The sequence below is a fragment of the Schistocerca cancellata genome, chromosome 6 (assembly GCF_023864275.1).
Source record: "Schistocerca cancellata isolate TAMUIC-IGC-003103 chromosome 6, iqSchCanc2.1, whole genome shotgun sequence".
Taxonomy (NCBI): Eukaryota; Metazoa; Arthropoda; class Insecta; order Orthoptera; family Acrididae; genus Schistocerca; species Schistocerca cancellata.
In genome coordinates this window covers 229,194,336-229,214,925 of record NC_064631.1, presented here as the reverse complement: position 1 = coordinate 229,214,925, position 20,590 = coordinate 229,194,336, and the positions used below count along the sequence as shown (strand labels likewise).

Genomic DNA, 20,590 nt, shown 5'->3' with positions numbered 1-20,590 from the left:
TACATAAATTTATAGTACGCAAGATATGGGGAAACGATCGTCGGTGGAGCAGCAAAACAGCAAGTTAAAAATTTCTACGTATTTTTCATTAACCCTGAACCCGAAACATCTCTGAAATGTGTGTAACTAGAAACATGTGGTTTCTCAGAACACCTTATATATTATATCACAGAACTCCACATAAGTTGACAGAAATCACGTAAATAGTCAGTTAATTCATGTTGTAAGTAATTTTAATACTTTTCAGCCCATATAAACACTTTGTTGTTTAAATTATATAAAATAAACACGAAATATCACAAGTACGTGCAGTCATTCAGTGTCAGATTCCATGGGAATTTCACCGCTGTTATACCAGACAATATACACTACTGGCAATTAAAACTGCTACACCAAGAAGAATTGCAGATGATAAACGGGTATTCATTGGACAAATATATTATGCTAGAACTGACATGTGATAACATTTTCATGCAATTTGGGTGCATAGATCCTGAAAAATCAGTACCCAGAACAACCATCTTTGGCCGTAATAACGGCCTTGATACACCTGGGCATTGAGTCAAACAGAGCTTGGATGGCGTGTACAGGTACAGCTGCGCATGCAGCTTCAGCACGATACCACAGTTCATCAAGTGTAGTGACTGGCATATTGCGACGAGCCAGTTGCTCGGCCACCATTGACCAGACGTTTTCAATTGGTGAGAGATCTGGAGAATGTGCTGGCAAGGGCAGCAGTCGAACATTTTCTGTATCCAGAAATGCCCGTACAGGACCTGCAACATGTGGTCGTGCGTTATCCTGCTGAAATTAGGATTTCGCAGGGATCGAATGAAGGGTAGATCCACGGGTCGTAACACATCTGAAATGTAACGTCCACTGTTCAAAGTGCCATCAATGCGAACAATAGGTGACCGAGACGTGTAACCAATGGCACCCCATACCATCACGCCGGGTGATACGCCAGTATGGCGATGACGAATACACGCTTCCAATGTGGGTTCACCGCGATGTCGCCAAACACAGATGCGACCATCATGATGTTGTAAACAGAACATGGATTCATCCGAAAAAATGACGTTTCGCCATTCGTGCACCCAGGTTCGTCGTTGAGTACACCATCACAGGCGCTCGTCTGTGATGCAGCGTCAAGGGTAACCGCAGCCATGGTCTCCGAGCTGATAGTCCATGCTGCTGCAAACATCGTCGAACTGTACGTGCAGATGGTTGTTGTCTTTCAAACGTCCCCATCTGTTGACACAGGGATCGAGACGTGGCTGCATAATCCGTTACAGCCATGCGGATAAGATGCCTGTCATCTCGACTGCTAGTGATACGAGGCCGTTGGGATCCAGCACAGCGTTCCGTATTACCATCCTGAACCCACCGATTCCATACTCTGCTAACAGTCATTGGATCTCGACCAATACGAGCAGCAATGTCGCGATACGATAAACCGCAATCGCGATGGGCTACAATGCGACCTTTATCAAAGTCGGAAACGTGATGGTACGTATTTCTCCTCCTTACACGTGGCATCACATCAACGTTTCACCAGGCAACGCCGGTCAACTGCTGTTTGTGTATGAGAAATCGTTTGGAAAGTTTCCTCATGTCAGCACGTTGTAGGTGTCGCCACCGGCGCCAACCTTGTGTGAATGCTCTGAAAAGCTAATCATTTGCATATCACAGCATCTTCTTCCTGTCGGTTAAATTTTGCTTCTTTAGCACGTCACCTTCGTGGTGTAGCAATTTTAATGGCCAGTAGTGTATTCCTAAATATAAATAAGATATTGCAGAAAATGTAGAAAAAAGATAGTAATCAACTGAACTGAAATATTAGATCACATCTCTTTTGCACAGTCGACACACATCTTTCTGCTGCATTCCAGGCAAACTGAGTGACCACATTTGGTGAACTTATACGCTGTTTTTCTCTTCTTGGACGCAAGGCACTTCATACACATCTTCCTTTTGTCCATTCTATCGCTTAGTATGCCTTCGCTTGGTTGCCGAGTGTCTCCCAGAACTTTGTCGACCATTTCCTTGATATTTCTAGGTAAATTTTGAATTTCCAGGCGTCTTCTTAGATGTGGCACTATCAGCTACATGACCAGACTTTTTGTGAATTTGAGACGAGTTAGCATGGGGTTTCCTCTGTAGCACAAATACAGAACAAAACTGTTCACGGAACTGATGTTTACAAGTGTGTAAAAGACTGCCATTGGCCAGCGCCTTGTACGTCTGTTTGACGAATAATTGGCACATTTCATGTCGAGCAAATCTACTCCAGATTTCGTTGCCTTGTAGTAACAAATAATTTCTAGATTATTTTTTATGGTATCATTTTCAATGGAATGATGCATTGAAGACACAAGAATTACTGCCTTGTTTCTCTTAGGAACAAAGGAAACCAGTGTTGTATTCTCAGAGAATCCATATAATGCTGACCCAACTGACCTACTTTTATCAGCCAAAAACTCTTGGGGAATTCCGCGTTTGTTCTTTCTGACCATTTCTAGGTACGTTAGTCCTCTCTTGCTCGGCTCACGAATGAGTTCTATAGATGTAAATCAGTTGTCAGCGGTAATGTTTCTGTTACTGCCTTCTATTGGTATGCACAGATGTAAAACAGCCTGAGTTGGTTTGGCAAGTTTTTTCTCTTCTTCTGTCAGGCCACATCCAACATTATCTTTCTCTGAATGTATGTAAGCATTGAAGGGGTAAGCGCTTCCAGACTCTGCCAGAAACATAATTTTTATGCCGTATTTGGCTGGTTTGCTAGCCATGTAAATGCAGAAAGTACATTTTCCTCTAAATGGAACCAACATTTCATCCACTGTAACGTTGCCTTTAACACAGTATAACTGCTGAGAACTTAAAACTAATTTCTCAAAAATATTTTACATTGCACCTGTGCGATCTGACTTCTTTCTTTCGTCTCTGGTAGTCGCATCGTATCTCTGTAATTGGACAGATTAGTTTTTTCCTGCAAGTTTGCCCTTATTGTATTCAGTTTCACGTTTGTATGTAAAACTATTTCGTTTATCATGTCATCATCAAATAACTTAAATTCTCCCTTATTTGAGATTTACTAGGTCTTTGTCCCGAACTTCGACTTTGGATGTTAGGCCAGGCATTCCTCCTTTCAGAATGTTGTGCTCTGGTGTTCTTCTCGTTCTAACAGGCTCAGAACGTTCCCACAGAAAAAATATTTTTCCCATAAAAGTATTGTGTTTGCTGTGAGGTATTATCTGTAGTATAGACCTCTCCAGGCTCTTCTTGCAATAAAACATTTTCTTCACTGGTATCACTCTCTGTTTCATGGTGACTATCACCTACCACGAAATCTGGATCAGCATCATAATCGTCAAATGTGTCGTCATCGATCCCATTTTCCTCTTCATCTAAATCCCATAACAGCGCTTGCACCCAAGCTTCCAAATCTGGTTTAGCTGCAGATATGTCACTCTTCTTAGAAAATCGATCCGTGTTATACCTGAAATATTACATAAATTCATGCATAGAAGAAGACGTTATAAAATAACAGCCCCTGAAAGCAGAATATGTCGTAATTAGACACCTGAATTTAAAATAAATGAGGGGTCTGTCAGACCGATGTTCGGATTAAAGACACTAGTTGCGTGAGTTTTGAGGTTATGTGTATTTGTAGAGTGTAGATAGACCAAAGACTGAAATATGAAGTGGGGAACGGAGAATATTGTTCGCTTTTCGGGTATCTATATATTGCATAGGTGTTTGTGGGATTTCAGTGATGCTGATTACAAAAATAAGCAACATATTGATGCCGCTGAGACCGTGCGATCATAACATAGATGGTTTGACAATATCTGAGCTGCAGGGCAAAATTTATTGCGTTAGGAGCATATATACTACTGAATTAAGAAAAATACAAACAACTGAAACTAGTGTAATTCTAGCTGTGACAATGTTATCATCTACAAGACTAAAATCCCATCGTTCGAGTTGGCCAACTGTTAAAGGAACATTGTTCACAGGAGGGAAGGCTATACAAATTCAAGAAGCTGCATTCTTTATTTAATATTCATTTATCTAAAACGTCGCTGCAGTGCTCCCCATTCACATATGTTAGAATCTTGAAATATTGCCACTGTACAGATCTATCTTCAAGAGAGTAGTTTGCACTTTGCAAACCATTCTCTTCTTAATGCGGTCTGCTTCAAATAATTATTGTTGCAAATGTTAATAACTATTACTGTTAATGTTAATAATTACTGGTGTTAATGAAATAACGTCATCACCAACAAAAACGATATCTTGTAGCATGCCGAGTGTTCTCGATTGTAATGCACGCAATATGATATGTAATTTCAGTTCTGCCGACAGTGCTTCATGGATTACAGTACCTTTATTCCTTATCGCATAATTAACTCTATTTAAAAGAAACATGAACAGTTATGGTGACATTCTAGGATAATTAAAAGAACTTCTAGGATCTTCCATTATAAATTATTTAAGCAAGGATGCTGAGCAACCGAGCTGACGTCTTTTCTTCATCCAGCCACAAATCGAAACACGTTTCTTATATTTTTCTTATGCAGCGATTCCACGTAACAAGCTTTAACTCCATCATAACTCGTGCGACGTGCAGCTGCCAAAACTTTCTTTCAGACACGACTCAGGGACTCACAAAACGACGAAACTGAAGTGTATACTGGTGTCACCGTGTCTACAGTCATATATGAAAACACTTGCGTGCAACTCATTCCACGCAACTAGTGGCGCAACCCAATGTCGTCGTGTAAACTATGCTTAAGGGTTAATCTTCTTGCATCATGTTTTGAGGGCTTTGAATGAACCTGAGTGCATTTATCAGCGTTCAAGTAGGGGATGAAGTAATTTCCGCGTGACTTTAAGAATTAAATGTAATGCGCAAGTCAAAACAATGATTAATGCAGCAATAACCAGAGCGCTGCGAGATTCATTTTGTGTTAAGTGATGGAGATGTAACATTTACTGATGCAATAGTAAGAATTGGACAATAGATTACCATATTAAATATCTTACTATTACATTTAGTCTTGTTTTGATAATTTTGAACAATTCCAAGTTGTAGTGAAGACTGCCAGACAAAATGAAATGCAACGTGACCGTCATACTGATGTCGCCTTGGAATCAACATCATTCTGATGTCGCCTTGGAATCCGAAGTAGGAGAACAGAGTACCCAGGAATTACAACGGGCAAATCCGATGCTTAATATTGAAAAAAATTCGAATCCGTGGTTTCGGCAGTGGTTTCGCTATAGCCAAAAACCAGGAGGGTGTGGCTAATAAGATTTCAGAGAATTCTAAAAAGTAGGATACTATAGCAGAAAAGCAGGGGGTTGTGGTTACAGAAATGGCGAAGATGCAGAAGCAGAAGCAGAACGAGCTTGCGTCCAAGCTTACTGCACTTTCAGGTAGACAGACTAAGATGGTGAAAGAATTATCTACTGGAATATCGGAACTAAAGAGTGCGTGAAGGTATACCGGAGGTTGTGCAGATATCAACCGGAGTGGTTAACAAGACAAAGCTGTCACATTCTGCACCAAGCTAAAATGGACAACTGCTTTCGAGCAGGGTTGATAATTTTGAGGAAATACAGAAGCGTCCGATCTTACCCGTCGGCTTTGACCCATGACGTCACAAATGTAGCGGAAACGACCATAAACAACAATTCCAATATGGCGGATATAAAAACATCGCATACGTATTATAAACACTGAAATACACAAGTTTCACAAAAAGCCTAATGACTCTAACGGGACAAGCGTGGGAAATTAGGGGTTTTTGGGTGGGGACAAACTAAATATACACAAATGTAGCCACCGACCGCCATACAAAACCACGCAATACAACGAAATAAATCAACATTACAAAACTGACCAAATACAAAAAAACACATTCCTATCCAGAATCGGACACTTCCCTTGACCTATATAGCTCAACAGAACCTACCGATCACATCCCCCAATACAAAACTAAAAAACCAACACTTCCCTTACACCTACATACATCTACAACAGCTCCCGATCACATAAATTACGATCGAACACTTCCGTTGACCTATGTAGTCGAACACTTCCGTTGACCTATGTAGCTCAACACAACCTACCGATCACATCCCCCAATACAAAACTTAAAAACCAACACTTCCTTTACACCTACATACATCTACAACAGCTCCCGATCACATAAATTACGATCGAACACTTCCATTGACCTATATAGCTCAACAGAACCTACCGATCACATCCCCCAACACCAACCTAAAAAACCAACACTTCCCTTACACCTACATACATCTACAACAGCTTGCGATCACATAAATTACGATCGAACAATTCCGTTGACCTGACCATAAACGACACAAAGGTTTCACAAGAACAATCTGCTAACATTGATAGCAAACAAAGATAATAATAAACAAGTGGTACTCGAGGCCAGGCAGGGGGGGGCTGCGCCCCCCCCCCCCTGACCCTCCCCCCGCCAAAAAAAAAACTCCCAACCTAACCTCGTATTCAGTGCTACGCTACAGATCAATGTGTAGGTCCCTAACGTCACGGGTCAAAGCCGACGCGTGAGATCAGATATTTCTGTTGACACAAAACATACATCAAAAACAAAAAAACGGAACTTACCTCAAAAAAGTTCCAGCCCCAGAAACTAGATTGGCCACCACAATCACACACAAATGCACCCTAACTAACCACTTTCGGCCTATACATTTTACCCACAGCCCTTAAAAAAACCCGAAAAATGCAATAGGCCTCTGGGACACTCTTCCGCCAACAGTACTCATCTAAATGAGACTGAAGGTTGGAAGAGCGCAATTTCCCCCTCCCAAGAACTGATTTAACCGCCCCCCACATCCCCTCAATTGTGTTAGTGCAAGCCCCAGTATCATAATTCTTAAATTCTAGACTGTGGTTCACTACTAAATGATTAAATCCCCTGTCACCCAACCCCCTATAAGAAGAAAAAGCATCAGAAACTATTGTGGACCCAGGCTCTACATACTCCTCAATTAACCCCACTAATTCAGCCTTCGACCTCCCCTCCACAACCCTAAAAACACATTCAGTACCCCCACCCCCGTGAACAACAGCCCCCCACACCCAAAGACCAGCCACAGACTTCCCCCTCCCATACTTCCTTTTACCAAACTGCGACTCGTCCACCTCCACAAGCACCCCATGCCCACCCAACTTACCCCTGTACTTAATAAATTCCGAACACACTTCACGACAAAAGGAATACCAGCCTAAAACAGTCCTCTCACTCACACCAGTCTCGAACGCGCAAAAACTCTGTGGGCATCTATAACAAAAATAATATGTAATAAGCACAATCTCACGCATGCCCAATCTAGACTTCTCGAACCAGGTACCACGCCTTATAGAACGCCATACGCCATCTTTCCGGCAACACCACATGTATCCGTCGCTGGTCCGAGAGGCCGGAACTTTAACCAATTTCATCGCCTCAAGGCAAAGAGAACACTTAACAACTTCGGCGATTAAACCGAATAGTTGAGGGAACTTGATAAGTTCTAACGCTGTGTCGCCCATCATCGTCCTCAACCGAACACTATTAAGGCGGTCTTTCATATCCATTCCTAAACAAAAAACCACAACCAAATACACTCAATAACAAACTCACCCAACGTACAGCAATGAGCATTAAATTAAAACAAACGAAAACCATGAACACACCACCAGAGAGCACCACAAACAAAAACAAGACATCTACAAACACGCCACAATCGCAAAACAAACTCCGCGCCGTAATGACGTCACACACCACAACACGCTTACGTCACGGGTCAAAGCCGACGAGTAAGATCGAAGGTTTCTGTTGACCCAATTTTGCAGTAGTTCTGGGGCAACCTTTGCACAAGTTTAGTTTAGTTTATTGAGCACAATGATATGGGATTTGTCATATGTTACATGCAGAAAAAATATGAATAACAACATATTATGTAAAAACTATCAGTGAACAATCTGAATTAAATATAGGGCCTATGGGCAAAACAATTATAGCTTACATGATATAAATTTGTAACAATATAGGACATAAATAAGTACATATATTCTGTGTATAATGGACAGCAAACAAGAAACAATGATTATAACACTCTATATTGACAGATTAATTAATTTTTGTGTGTACATAAAAGAGTCTACCCCACGACACAAGTTTGTATATGAGTAACTTATAAGATAGGTGAAGGCACGCTATCTTTCTGAAGAATTCATATATTCACTAACACTGTATAAAATATTACTGATTAATATTCTTTTGAGTTCACTTTTAAAACTGCTCAGCTGCTGAATCCTTTTTATTTTTAAGGGAAGAGCACTATAGAGAATTTTTGGGTGGTATATTGCACTCTTGTTGTATTGGGCTTTCTTATGCACTTCTCTGTGAAATTCATTACTCTGTCTTGTTGTTTAGTCATGGAACTCACTGTTTAAAGAAGAAAACTGGGGGTGAGACTTCAGAAAGCATATACTTTCATAGATGTAAATGGATGGAAGAGTCATGATTTTATATTCCTTGAAAATTTCCCTACATGGATCTCTAGATGCAGCTCCTTTTATGATTCTTATAGCTCGTTTTTGAATAATAAAGGAGCGTTTTGCCTGACTTGAATTGCCCCAAAATATGACACCATATCGCAAAAGACTATGCATAAATGCATAATATGTACACAATACTGTTTGATCACTGCAGCAATTTTTGAGCATTCTAAATACATAGCAACATTTACTTAACTTTTTATTGAGCACATCTATATGCTTGTCCCATTTTAGATGCTCATCTAACCAAATTCCTAAGAATTTTGTATTTGGCGTTTGTAGTATATTCTGTTGGCCTAGCTTCACAGTTATATTGGGCTTCATATTATTTGAAACATGTCTGTAATTCATCCATAATGTTTTTTCCTCATTCACAAATAAACTGTTGTCCCTGAACCATTTACTTGCTTCAACTGTTGTTGTTTCAATTTTGCTGTTAAGGTCAGTCTCATTCTGAGCTTTAATAAAGAGACTTGTATCATCAGCAAAAAGTACACAATCAGCTTGTGTTAAATAGTTTGGCAAGTCATTTATAAAGATCAAGAACAACAGGGGTCCCAACACCGAACCTTGGGGCACCCCATAACTAACTTCCTTATAACCAGAAAAATATGACTTTCCATCATGAACTATTTCTACTTTCTGGGATCTGCCAGATAAATATGACTTAAACCATGCATGAGCAGTACCACGGAGTCCATAGCAACTAAGTTTTTCGAGCAGTAGTTTATGATCAATAACGTCAAAGGCCTTTGATAAATCTAAAAAGACCCCACAATTTACTTCATTATTATCAATGGAATTTAGGACAAGTTTTAGAAAGTTGTATATAGCTGTTTCAGTTGATCTATTCTTTCGAAAGCCATTTTGTTCATCGACCAATATTCCACTTTTTTTTAGGAAAGTAGAGAGTCTTCCATACATTACCCTTTCTATAATTTTTGAAAAACAAGATAACATTGATAAAGGCCTGTAGTTTTTTACATCATAATGATCCCCATTTTTGTATAATGGTTTTATAATTGATTGTTTCAGCTTTCTAGGGAAAGTGCCAGTACTGAAAGATGCATTAATTATATCTACAAGAAGAGGAGAAATATATAAGCAGTTTAAACTGCAAGATAATGCTACAGAAAGTACTCAAAGAGCGCCACAATAGTTTGTTTGGGAGGGAGGGGGGGTATACCTGGAGGTATGGAGTATTTTTAATATCTTTAAAGACGAATGGCGATTTGCAAAAGATTCCAGTTGCAACTCTGTTGAAAACCTGCATAATAGCGACTTTTAAATCGTTTTTTTAAAAGGAAAACAGCTTACCACACTATATCTTTTCCTTTCCCTGAGAGCTAGGGGAGATGTTCAGCCACCAGTTATGTTCTCTACACCACTGGTACATAGTATAGAAAACACAACTGTTTTATGATTTTGCAGAAGACATAATGTATGAGAGAGAGAGAGAGAGAGAGAGCATTTTCTGTTTGAGGAAATATTTATGATAATAGCTATAGAACGAAAGCTGAATCACTTTGAATCAACGAAGTTTTTCCCCCATTGTAATAATGTAGATAATGAGATTCAACAATACTGACTTAGAATCACTCAAAGTGCTCTAAAAGAAACATAGAGTTAAAATCAAAAATTTTACTGTGGGATTTAATAGAAGATTAAATTCATTACTCTGCTGGTTCATGTTCATTTTTTTCTCACTAAGCTTGGGACAGGTGGATGTAAGGGAAAATACATTATTAGGGGACAAACAGCAACATTTCCACATAGTGCTGAGTTGCTGGCTGTTTGCATATGAAATACCAGCTAAGAGCATCTTAAAACCAGCCCAGAAACAGAGGTGCCTAAAGAATATGTATATTTTTAGATTAAAAATGGTTATTAGGATGATAAAAGATTATTTCATTTAATTATAGGATGGTACAATAATGTGGGATTCGGGATGGCAGTCTGAAAGAGCTATATTGTGAGGATGTGAAATGGTATGATAGATCTGTATACCCAGTTTGACAGTATAAGCAAAATCATTAGCTAGTCTAATTACACATGTATGTGCTAGTGCTGCACCATGGACAAAACAAGAAAATTGTAGTGTGGATCTGAGGAATAAACAGTGAACTGAACTTAACTGTAAGCAGTGACTTCTGTGATGAAGAACTCTCTTCAGTGGTGTACCAGTGAAGGAAGTACTGCAATCCTTGATTACACAGCGTAGAAGCTGAGAAGACATCTTGCAGGATGCATGTGAACTGGAGTGAGGTGTCACTAGCACTGTCACAGGATGACAATCAGGCTACTTGATGGAATTACTAAGAAATAAACTGTGTGCCTTTAGTCACTTAAGAAAACTTCATAATTTGCACAGATGATAATAAGACTGCAAGTGGCAGACTACAAGAACATCCTGTGTAAGGGGTTGTGGTGGTCATGAACAGTGATGTACCGGTACACTTATAGTCATAGAACATGTGACATGTAAGTAGTTGAAATTGACAGCATAGCAAAAACGACAACTTTTGCTATAAAAAAAATCTTAGACTGTCCTTCCCTAGGATTATAAGCTGCTACGGGTTAAGAAAAAAAGGGAAAAAAGAGAGAAAAAAAAACAGAGTACACCTCTGTTTTTTCTCCTCTGGAAGCTATAGTTATTTGTTCCTAATACTCAAGTACATTGGTTTCATGTTGTCATCATGAAGGTCCCCTTTCAATGCCTCAAACCACACACCATTCACCTGAACAACAGTCTGTCCACTGATGGACCAAGAAACAAAATAAGAATAATTCCATTTATTATGTCCAATTAAAATTCTGATACAGTCAGTTTGTGGAATATAGTGTCTCACTATACATGAAAGTGATTAAAATAACGAAACGGACAGTTTTCCAGAATATGCAGATATAAAGATTGTGTAATCCGTTAATAGGAACACAGTCTTGTTAATGAAAAGTCTGTATCTGAAAAACATTTCATTGAATATGTTTGTATATGTACACTCCTGGAAATGGAAAAAAGAACACATTGACACCGGTGTGTCAGACCCACCATACTTGCTCCGGACACTGCGAGAGGGCTGTACAAGCAATGATCACACGCACGGCACAGCGGACACACCAGGAACCGCGGTGTTGGCCGTCGAATGGCGCTAGCTGCGCAGCATTTGTGCACCGCCGCCGTCAGTGTCAGCCAGTTTGCCATGGCATACGGAGCTCCATCGCAGTCTTTAACACTGGTAGCATGCCGCGACAGCGTGGATGTGAACCGTATGTGCAGTTGACGGACTTTGAGCGAGGGCGTATAGTGGGCATGCGGGAGGCCGGGTGGACGTACCGCCGAATTGCTCAACACGTGGGGCGTGAGGTCTCCACAGTACATCGATGTTGTCGCCAGTGGTCGGCGGAAGGTGCACGTGCCCATCAACCTGGGACCGGACCGCAGCGACGCACGGATGCACGCCAAGACCGTAGGATCCTACGCAGTGCCGTAGGGGACCGCACCGCCACTTCCCAGCAAATTAGGGACACTGTTGCTTCTGGGGTATCGGCGAGGACCATTCGCAACCGTCTCCATGAAGCTGGGCTACGGTCCCGCACACCGTTAGGCCATCTTCCGCTCACGCCCCAACATCGTGCAGCCCGCCTCCAGTGGTGTCGCGACAGGCGTGAATGGAGGGACGAATGGAGACGTGTCGTCTTCAGCGATGAGAGTCACTTCTGCCTTGGTGCCAATGATGGTCGTATGCGTGTTTGGCGCCGTGCAGGTGAGCGCCACAATCAGGACTGCATACGACCGTGGCACACAGGGCCAACACCCGGCATCATGGTGTGGGGAGCGATCTCCTACACTGGCCGTACACCACTGGTGATCGTCGAGGGGACACTGAATAGTGCACGGTACATCCAAACCATCATCGAACCCATCGTTCTACCATTCCTAGACCGGCAAGGGAACTTGCTGTTCCAACAGGACAATGCACGTCCGCATGTATCCCGTGCCACCCAACGTGCTCTAGAAGGTGTAAGTCAACTACCCTGGCCAGCAAGATCTCCGGATCTGTCCCCCATTGAGCATGTTTGGGACTGGATGAAGCGTCGTCTCACGCGGTCTGCACGTCCAGCATGAATGCTGGTCCAACTGTGGCGCCAGGTGGAAATGGCATGGCAAGCCGTTCCACAGGACTACATCCAGCATCTCTACGATCGTCTCCATGGGAGAATAGCAGCCTGCATTGCTGCGAAAGGTGGATATACACTGTACTAGTGCCGACATTGTGCATGCTCTGTTGCCTGTGTCTATGTGCCTGTGGTTCTGTCAGTGTGATCATGTGATGTATCTGACCCCAGGAATGTGTCAATAAAGTTTCCCCTTCCTGGGACAATGAATTCACGGTGTTCTTATTTCAATTTCCAGGAGTGTATTTGAAAACTTGTAACTTAATATGGATAAATATGCAATTGAAATAGTCCAGTGTTTAATATGAGAACAAAGAACCTTTCATCAAACACATTTTATGAGAATTTTCTAACAAAGAACAATACATTTTTGTAAGTGTAAAACAATAAAGATGAAAACAAGGGGAAACTACAGCTGTAATTTTTCCCAAGGCCTTGCAGCTCTACTGTACAGTTAAACAATGAGGGCATCCTCTTGGGTAAAATATTGCGGCGGTAAAATAGTCCCCCATTCGGATCTCTAGGCAGGGACTACTCAAGAGGACATCATTATCGAGAGAAACAAAACTGCGGATCATAGTGTGGAATGTCAGGTCCCTTAATTGGGCAGGTAGATTAGAAAATTTAAAAAGGGAAATGAATGGATTAAAGTTAGATACAGTAGGAATTAGTGCCATTCGATGGCAGGTGGAACAAGAATTCTGGTCAGGTGAATACAGGGTTATAAATAAAGAATCAAATAGGGGTAATGTGGGAGTAGGTTTAATAATGAGTAAAAAAAAAAATAGGAATGCAGATAAGGTCCTATGAACAGCATAGTGAACACATTATTGTAGCCAAGATAGACATGAAGCCCACACCCATCACAGTACAAGTTTATATGCCAACTACCTCCACAGATGAGGGGGAGACATAGTATATATATGATGAGATAAAAGAAATTATTCAGGTAGTTAAGTGAGATGAAAATTTAATAGCCATGGGGGACTGGAATTCAATAGTAGGAAAAGGTAGAGAAGAAAAAGTATAGGTAAATATGGACTGGGAGAAAGGAATGAAAGAGGAAGCTGCCTGGTAGAATTTTGCACAGAGCATAATTTAATCATAACTAACATTTGGTTTATGTATCATGAAAGAAGGTTGTATACATAGAAGAGACCTGGAGACACCAGAAGGATTCAGATTGATTATATGATGGTTAGACAGAGATTTAGGAACCAGGTTTTAAATTGTAAGACATTTCCAGCGGCAGATGTGGACTCTGACCACAATTTCTTGGTTATGAACTGTAGATTAAAACTAAAGAAACTGAAATAAGGCAGCGTTTTAAGGAGGTGGAACCTGGATAAAGTGAAGGAACCGGAGGTTGCAGAGAGTTTCACAGAGAATATTAGGGAATGAGTGATAAGTAAAGGGGACAGGAATACAGTAGAAGAAGAATGGGTAGATTTGAGAGATGAAATAGTGAAGGCAGCACAGGATCAAGTAGGTAAAAAGAAGAGGGCTATTAGAAATCCTTGGGTAACACAAGAGATGTTGAATTTAATCAATGAAAGGAGGAAATATAAAAATGCAACAAATGAAGCAGGTGAAAGGCAATAATAATGTCTAAAAAATGAGATTGACAAGAATGGCAAAATGACTAAGCAGGAATAGGTGGAGGACAAAAATATAAGGATGTGGAAGCATATATCACGAGGGGAAAGATAGATGCTGCCTACAGGAAAATTAAAAGACCGTTGGAGAAAAGAGAACCACCTGTATGAATGTCAAGAGCTCAGATGGAAAACCAGTCCTAAGCAAAGAAGGGGAAGCAGAAAGGTGGAAGGAGTATACAGAGGGTCTTTACAAGGAAGATGTACTTGAGTGCTATATTATGGAAGTGGAAGAAGGTGTAGATGAAGATGAGAAGGGAGATATGATACTGTGTGAAGAATTTGACAAAGCACTGGAAGACTTAAGTGTCTGAGAGTAGACAACATTCTGTTAGAGCTTCTGACAGCCTTGAGAGAGCCAGCCATGACAAAACTCTTCCATCTGGTGAACAAGATGTATGAGACAGGCGGAATAACCTCAGACTTCAAAAAGAATATAATAATTCCAATTTCAAAGAAAAGCAGGTGCCGACAGTTGTGAAAATTACCAAACTATCAGTTAAATAAGTCATAGTTGCAAAATAATAACACAAATCCTTTACAGAAGAATGGAAAAGCTGTTCGAAGCTGACCTCGGGGAAGGTCAGTTTGGATCTCGAGAAATGTAGGAACACACAAAGCAATACTGATCCTACAACTTTTCATAGAAGGTAGGTTAAGGAATGGCAAACCTACATTTATAGCATTTGTAGATTTAGAGAAAACTTTTGACTATATTGACTGGAATGCTCACTTTGAAATTCTGATGGTAGCAGTGGTAAAATTCAGGAATCAAAAAGCTATTTACAACTTGTACAGAAATCAGGCAGCAATTAGAAAAGCAATGGACATGAAAGGGAAGCAGTCGTTGAGAAACGAGTGAGACAGGGTTGTAGTCTATCCCTGATGTTATTCAATCTGTATCTTGAGCAAGCAGTAAATGAAACAAAAGAAAAATTTGGAGTAGGAATTAAAGTCCAGCGAGATGAAATAAAAACTTCAAGGTTTGATGATGACATTGTAATTCTGTCAGAAGCAGCAAACGACTTGGAAGAGCCATTGAACGGAATGGACAGTGTCTTGAAAAGAGGGTATAAGATGAACATCAACAAAAGCAAAACAAGGATAATGGAATGTAAAAAAAAAGGACATGGGGTCAGCACACTGCTCTCCCGGTCGTTATGATGGTATTATTGACCAAAGCCTCTACTATTCGGTTGGTTAGCTCCTCAATTGGCATCACGAGGCTGAGTGCACCCCGAAAAATGGCAACAGCGCATGGCAGCCTGGATGGTCACCCATCCAAGTGCCGACCACACCCGACAGTGCTTAACTTTGGTGATCTCACGGGAACCAGTGTATCCACTGCGGCAAGGTCGTTGCCTGTCTAATTAAATCAGGCAATGTGAGGGAATTACATTAGGAAATGAGACACTTAAAGTAGTAGATGAGTATTGCTATTTGGGAAGCAAAATAACTGATGATGGTTGAAGTAGTCCATTCTGAAAGTATTTGTATAGAGTGTAGCCATGTATGGAAATGAAACATGGACGATAAACAGTTTAGACAAGAAGAAAATAGAAGCTCTTTAATGTGGTGCTGCAGAAGAATGCTGAAGATTAAACAGGTAGATCTTGTAACTAATGAGGAGGTAGGGAACAGAATTGGGGAGAAGAGAGATTTGTGATACAACCTAATCAGAAAAAGGGATCAATAATTTAGTACTGGAAGGAAGAGGGAGACCAAGAGATGAATACAGTAAGCTGATTAAGAAGGATGTAGGTTGCAGTAGTTACTCAGAGCTGAAGAGGCTCTCACAGGGTAGAGTACCACGGAGATCTGCATCAAACCAGTCTTTGGACTGAATACCAAGACAACAAGAACAACAACAAAACAACATGTATTCAAAATGTATGAAAAAATATTCAATGTAGCAAAAGTACTCGTAATGTAAGGTCAAATGCCCCACTGGTCGTTATGCCTGGTTTTTCATTGAGCATACACTGAATAGTGAGGTGAAGTTAAATTTTGTCCAGGATGAGAGTTATGCAAATTGTCTAACTCAATGTACTTGGGAAAAAATTGTACATACAGTAGGAAAATTTATAAACTGGTTATCACATCATAAAAAAGAAAATAATCAAAGTATTCCTACAGTGCAGGAATAAACTTCACCAAAATAATAAGCCTTTCTGAATCCCGTGAGTTATGTCAGAATAAAGCCAACCTTGTTTAGTGCATAAATGAAGTCTTTGGCCATTAGGTGCTATGTAACATACATCTTGCACAATAATAGAAAATTTGCTTTACCTCTGGTTTTGGTCAGAGACTACTTGAAGCTGCGGAGGAACTGTTGGCATGAATGTGAATCCTTGCAAGAACTAATGTGGCTGCCTGGTCATAGAGACTGATATAATAATAATAATTAAGGCCATTTTAAATCACCATTTGTTCTTGGTTCCTGGTATGGTACAGTTCTTTTATAGCAAAAATATTTGTATGATTTGCAGTAATAAAAGTAATTAAGTATTTAGCAAAAATATTTGTATGATTTGCAGTAATAAAAGTAATTAAGTATTAAATCATAATATCATGTACAGCATTCTTATTACATTTCTTCCAGTTCAATTGATATCAGTCAAAGGATGATACGATCTTTAAAGAATTTCAAAGTGATTACATATTAGTATGAGATGTGTTAGACCTTATCTGTGACGGTAATTCATATTAAATACAGCAGAAAATGAACCTGCAGTCTTATCCATTACTTCACAGATAATCTTTTATTGCAATAATATTCAAATGAATTAATTACCTTGTTAGCCATGTGCCACCAGATAGGGGAGGTGAGAATAATATCAATTATTTCGTATGTAATGCATATCCCACTTGACAGCTATGCCTTGGTTCTTCTTTGCTTACACAGTGTCAAGTGTTGCATATTTTATCTTGATTTCTGTTCAATTTTTAAATTACTGCAATACAAACAAGGCTTTTCAGAAGTGATCTTCACTTGTGTTAAAACTTAATGGTTGAGAGACCATTTTCCAAGCATAAAACTTTTTATGAACATTAATGAAGAGTTTCATGTACCAACAAAGGCATTTTATCCTGCAAGGTTTAACAGAAATTGAGGTTTTCATAATCTGGTTCACAGAAGCAGGTGTAGGGGCCACATGATGTTTATGAGTTATTGGTCTTTCCCTTATTTTGTCTATATCCACAGTTTTACACTACATTTTTACTTTCTACCAAATATGTAAGAATATACAGCCTACAGTTGCAGGTTAACTTTATCGATTACCTAGGTTTCAACGTTAGTAATAACATCTTCTTCAGAACATAAAATATTATTTAAATGTTTGCCTAAAACAAGCCACGTCCTAAGTCAACTTTATAAAACTTGATGCATAACCATAAGGTTTTGTCACTTCTATTAAACAAGCTGTAGCAAATTCACTTTAAGCCCGTTGTATGGGCCTCGTCGTGTGACTAGAGACTGCGGACTGCGAGGGCTCCGCGGTCTGCCTCACAGAGGGCAGCGTGCATGCGCGAGACATATAGAATCACCTGCAGCCATTCATATCCATTGTGCATTCTGACGGACGTGGGCAATTCCAGCAGGACAATTCAACACCCCACACATCCAGAATTGCTACAGAGTGGCTCCAGGAACACTCTTCTGAGTTTAAATACTTACGCTGACCACCAAACTCCCCAGACATGAACGTTATTGAGCATATGTGGGATGCCTTGCAATGTGCTGTTCAGAAGAGATCCTGCAGGGTTTATGGTGTCTAAGTTCCCTCCAGCACTACTTCAGACATTAGTCAAGTCCATTCCACATCATGCTGCAGCATTTCTGCATGCCCGCAGGGGCCTTACATGATATTAGGCAGGTGTACCAGTTTCTTTGGCTCTCTAGTGTATATTAGAAAGGCCCTTACTTTGCCAGTATACAGACAGCTGATAGTGGTCTGTGTAAAGTTACAAAAATGCTTTGTTTAGATGAGAAGAGCAGCTGAGTAGTAGAGGAGGAGGAACAGTGACTTTTCAAAACTGCAGCTTTTCTTCTAACACAAACACACAGTATATACAGGGTGAGTCACACAAGATGTAACACCCTTTTCATTTTGTGAACTGTTCCATGTATTGTAGTGTTTCGGGATATTTGTAAACATTCCAAAACACCATTGGAAAGCCATCAACAAGAGATGCTCATGAGTAAATTGATTAAGGATAAATGTAGTGAGAAAGGGAAACTGTATATTTTCCTTTCTTGTATGCAGTGAGTCTGGAGCAGTGGTGGAGCCAGCGAGAAGGGTATCATTAAAATGGTATTACAACCACTGATCGTCCGGGAGTCATTTGTGCCATGGTGCAGAAAGTGTCTGAATCAGAGAGCCTTGGAGTAAATGACACACCAACAAGGGCGTAAGTTGTTTCTCTGGTTTTTCTCCCAGGTCCTACAGGATGCATGTACAAATGTTTGAAGGTACTGAAGAGAGTGGTATTATTGTAGCAATTGTTAATTCTGCTGTGAAAAGTGATAATGAAAATGTTGGGCAAAATATACCCCTGTTCGAGCTAAGTGTGGCTATTTATTTAGTAGCGCAATAGAGAGAAGGTGCGGAACCATTCCAGGGATCATAGCGTGTACTTTCATCAGGCGGTGTATTGGGGTCAGCAAAGTATTGCCCTGTTATATCGGCCAGGAACAAAACTTCCCACTAGTGCTGATATAAGACCAACCACAAATCTTACAAAATAAACAACAGCAGGAAAAGAAGGAAAAATACACCCCTGTATCAAAACAGGGTTTTTGGAAAATGTTAGAGCATTGGAGGACACGTATTTTCTTCCAGAATGATATTTTCACTCTGCAGCGGAGTGTGCGCTGATATGAAACTTCCTGGCAGATTAAAACTGTGTGCCCGACCGAGACTTGAACTCGGGACCTTTGCCTTTCGCGGGCAAGTGCTCTACCATCTGAGCTACTAAAGCACGACTCACGCCCGGTCCTCACAGCTTTACTTCTGCCAGTATCTCGTCTCCTACCTTCCAAACTTTACAGAAGCTCTCCTGCGAACCTTGCAGAACTAGCACTCCTGAAAGAAAGGATATTGCAGAGACATGGCTTAGCCACAGCCTGGGGGATGTTTCCAGAATGAGATTTTCACTCTGCAGCGGAGTGTGCACTGATATGAAACTTCCTGGCAGATTAAAACTGTGTGCCCGACCGAGACTCGAACTCGGGCACACAGTTTTAATCTGCCAGGAAGTTTCATGTATTTTCTTGTTTGGTTAACGTTTTTAGCTTTGGTATGAACTAAGATATTGACGCAAGTACTTTTTTAATGGAGCTGTATACTTTTTATAACTGCACTTGATTACTCTTGAGAAGACAATTACAGGGATATAGAATTTGTTAATGTTGATATTGAAACTTGTCATAAAAAAAATTCAAGAAATGTCCTACAATTTGAAAGCACGGTGGCCAGATCTGGCGTTAGCAATGCAAACACTGCCAAACAGAGTTCTCATGCTGTGTTGTGTCAGAATGTCAACATATTTGCCTGTTGGATCAAATCTTCATTCTATCATTTAGATATTTAATACAGTAGTTCCGTTTTGCAGAGGATTAAAATCTCTATATTTTTGGAGAAAGAACAGTTGATTTTTCTGTTTCAGCTCTGTTTCACAAATGTCAAAATGTCTTCCTATGACCTTCGTGATACACGAGATTCTAGTCTATATCATATTTCCATATACAACATTCATAGATGAACCTGCATCTAAGTAATAAGTTGGTTTAAGGGGAAATAATGCTTTATTCTCATAGTGCAGGCTTATGTTACGGTATACAACCACAGAGCATGGGTGGCAGTGGTTGCACCACAAATGCTGTTTCCGGCCATCACACTCTCTCATTCTAGTACATTTCTCGAATTTTTTTGTGACAGGTTTCAATATCAATGTTAACAAACACTATTTCACTATAATTGTCTTCTCAAGAGCTGTTGATTTCAGTATAAAAAGTGCATGGTTCCATTTAAGAAAACATACTTCCATCAACATCTTCATTGGGATCACCACTAAAAACATTAACCAAACAAAAACATATGTTCTAACATCTGTGTAACCACACACACACACACACACACACACACACACA

At 40.2% G+C, this 20,590-nt stretch overlaps 1 pseudogene; it reads right to left on the bottom strand.

Annotated features, from left to right (window-relative positions):
• Positions 1 to 15,681: 15,681 nt before the first annotated feature.
• On the bottom strand, positions 15,682 to 15,799 carry LOC126089862 (5S ribosomal RNA; annotated as a pseudogene).
• Between the last annotated feature and the right edge of the window lie 4,791 nt (positions 15,800 to 20,590).